The sequence below is a fragment of the Pinus tabuliformis genome, chromosome 8 (genome assembly GCF_031772625.1).
Source record: "Pinus tabuliformis cultivar Carrire ecotype Pingquan chromosome 8, CPIR1, whole genome shotgun sequence".
Classification (NCBI taxonomy): domain Eukaryota; kingdom Viridiplantae; phylum Streptophyta; class Pinopsida; order Pinales; family Pinaceae; genus Pinus; species Pinus tabuliformis.
In genome coordinates, this window is record NC_142294.1 from 68,902,283 (window position 1) to 68,905,822 (window position 3,540).

Consider the following 3,540-nt stretch of genomic DNA (forward strand, 5'->3'; position numbering starts at 1 on the left):
GAAGAAGCCCACGAGCGACAAAGGAACGGGATGATGGGAAACTTTGCCCAAATCCTTCAGCGGCTACCCATGAGCGATGCATCTACTTCTGGAAGCTACTCTAGAAGTGCCACACCCTTTAAGGTACAAGTTAACTTTGACATTCTCATACTTGAGGGTTAGATAGATGCAGACGTTGTAGATAAATGGTTAAATCTACTAGAAGGATATTTTTCCGTTCATTATTTTTCCATCTAGGAAAAGATCACTTTTTCACTTCTAAAAGCAGCCCCCCATGTCAAGGACTAGTGGGAAACCTACTGTTAGCAGAAGGATGAAAGTATGAACTCACTGTTTTCAGCCGCACCCACATGGAACTCGTTCAAGGATGCCATCAAGGAGTAGTACTACCCTGTCGAGAGCTATGAGGATAAATACATAAAGTGGACAACGTTGCGACAGGGAAGGTACCAAGATGTGCCAGAGTTTACCAATGTTTTTCATACCCTTCACACAAAGGTGGGTATCAAGTATTCTGAGAATAATTTGGTTCTCAATTACCGAAATTGCTTACAAAGGTACATCTAGGATGAGATGGAGTTCCTGGACATCTCCTCACTCGGCACAACGTACTGATATGCCATTAAGATCGAGAAAAAGTTCAAACAGAAGAAGTGAGACTTTGGATCTGTGGATCCGAAGCAAGGGAAAGGTGCCCCCAAACGACAGAACAAAGGACAAATCTAAGATGGGACAGCTTAGGACAACCCACCAAAGACGCAACCAAAGAACAACACCGTGAAGCTGAGGAAGGACATGGGGAAGTGGTGTGAGTTCCATAAGAGCTCCACTAGCAACACAAGTGAGTGTGAGACCAAGAAGTCACTGGTGGCTGAGCTAAAGGCATTAGAATCAAATGCATGTTCCGACTCTCAGTCAGAACCTGACAAGGGCAACGACAAAGGGAAGCAGATTATCGATGCGGAGCCCAACGCCACCATTGCCACCATGAAGATCCAGAAGTAGGAACCATAAGATCAAGAGGAGGAGGAGCGCCTCTTCCACTCTCAGATGTGGGTTAAAAGTTCCCCGCTATAGTTCATTTTCGACAGCGGGAGCCAAAAGAACCTCATTTCGGCAAAGGTCGTGAAGTGGCCGAGCTTATTGACCACATCACATCCACAATTGTACATCATTTGGTAGCTTCACCAAGGATGGGATCTTCGTGTGAGCCAGCAATGCCACCTTCCATACAGCATCAAGCCCTTCATGGATGAGGTATTATGTGGCATTAACCCCTTGATGTTTGTGTTGTATTATTAGGCCAACCATACTTATGGAAGTGACATGCTGTGCATGAGTCAAGGCCTCGTGCTGTTATTGTTACTTTGGGAAATAAGTTGTATAGGATACCCACTGGTAGCACCGCCTAATGCCATTTGTTTGGTTACTGCAAAAAAATGTTGTAAGCTCATTTCCAAAACCAGGAAATTCATTTTCCCAATGATACGCCCTCAGGGAAAGCAGAAAACAGTGGCCACAACCTCTAGATAGGGCCCCTCCACACGACAACAATAGATGGACAAGGTCGTGGAGGAGTACGAGGACATCTTCACCTCCGCTGCAGGGGTGCCTCTGCACTGTCAGGTAAAGCACTCCATTGATCTGCCCCAGGTGTGTCGCTGCCCAATGGACCAATCTATCAGCACTCCATTATGGAGAACAACGAAATCAAGAGGCAGATTCAGGAGCTGCTACAGAAAGGTCACATCAAGCCAAGTTCATTGCCCTGTGGGAGCCCGATCGTGTTGGTACAAAAGAAGGATGGGACTTGGAGACTCTATATTGACTTTCGGGTGCTGAACAAGATCATTTTCCAAAATAGGTAACTGATCCCACGGATTGATGAACGAGTGTGGGTACACTTTGGGATCCCACAGTCTATCATCTCAAATCGAGACAGCAAGTTCCTCAGTACATTTTGGTCGAGTCTCTGGTCGATACTGGACACCAAGCTCACTAAGTCCATAGCTTTCCATCCCCAAACTAATGGCCAGATAGAGGTCATCAACAAGATGATCGTACACATTTTGTGCATTTACAACTCAAAGCATCCACGCACATGGGATGAGAGCCTCCCCTATATCCAACACAACTATAACCAGGCTCTCCACAGCTTGACTGGCCACAACCCTTTTCAGGCAGGCTTGGGATTCCAACCACTACGTCACATTAATGTGGCCATGCCATTTGAATCCACTTCGACATATTCATCTCATGTCCAATCCGAAAATGATAACGAAAACAACTTCACTGAGCACATACAACATATCTGCCAGTAGGTCCATGACATTCTGAAGAAATCAAATTCCAAGTACAAGCAGCGACATGATCAACATCGTGTGCCACACAAGTTTCAAGTGGGCAACAAAGTCTAGTTGCATTTGCAAAAGGAACGCCTTACCGGAGCCTATCAGAAACTCAAACCACTCCAATATGGTCCTTACACCATTACCAAGGTTGTGGGAGACAATGCATTTAAGCTCAGCATTCCCCCATTCCTTGGCCTGCACGCCATGTTCAATGTGGACCGCCTTTGACAATACTTCCCACCATTGCTAGACACATCAGACATTGCAGAACAACTCACACCTACAGAGTTAAATCCAGATTGCATGGAAAAAGCAACAACTCATTAGATCATGGACACAAAAATCAAGAACAGTTGACAACAAAGGATCAAACTATATCAAGTTGTCAAAGCAGGAAAAATCCTTCACCAGGGCAAGTGGTTCACCAGGGACCAAGTTCAGCAGAAGTTTCCTCATCTCATGGAGGAACTCAACGCAATGGGGACCATTGCTTCCTAAGGGTGGAGGAATGATCCAAGTGGATATTGGTGGTCACCCACCTATTCCACTTGGACCCCCACCATTGTTTATTTCAGTTTTTTAGTTTCCTTATTTGTAGCACAATTTACTATTTTTGGCAGTTTTGTGGTCTTGAACTTCCGGAGCCATTTTGAGGCCCTAAATGACGTTTTTTTTAAGAAAACTAGGAGAAACACAATTATTACATTGATTTTTCTCACTCAAAAGTTGTAGTCCTCAGATATATCTTTCTAATGAGGTATTGTGTGCATCAAACAGAGATCGTATTCTAAAGTTACGACCCCGGGATGTTGATGTACCAATTTACCCAAACGAGGCCCATTGTTTGGCGCTTCATCTCCTAGGGTTAGGTTTTTGGATGCTTATGGTTTTCCATTGTTTCTCAATAATAAATCATCCTTGGAGCCTCATTGTAATAGAGTTCAAAGGCATGTAGGTGCCACATCTCTTCTCATAGATAACCTACAATCGCACGAGCTAGTCTTATTTCCATTCTGTTTGTAAGCATATTTCAATATTTGATATTAATGAAATGAAGTGTTATTTTTGTTGCATATTTGTATTTATGTTTATATCTGTAATTTGTTGTGTTCCTGTTTAATGATGGACAAATTTTCCCAGATCCTTCAGCAGCTACCCAAGGGCAACGCATCTACTTCTGGCAGCTAAT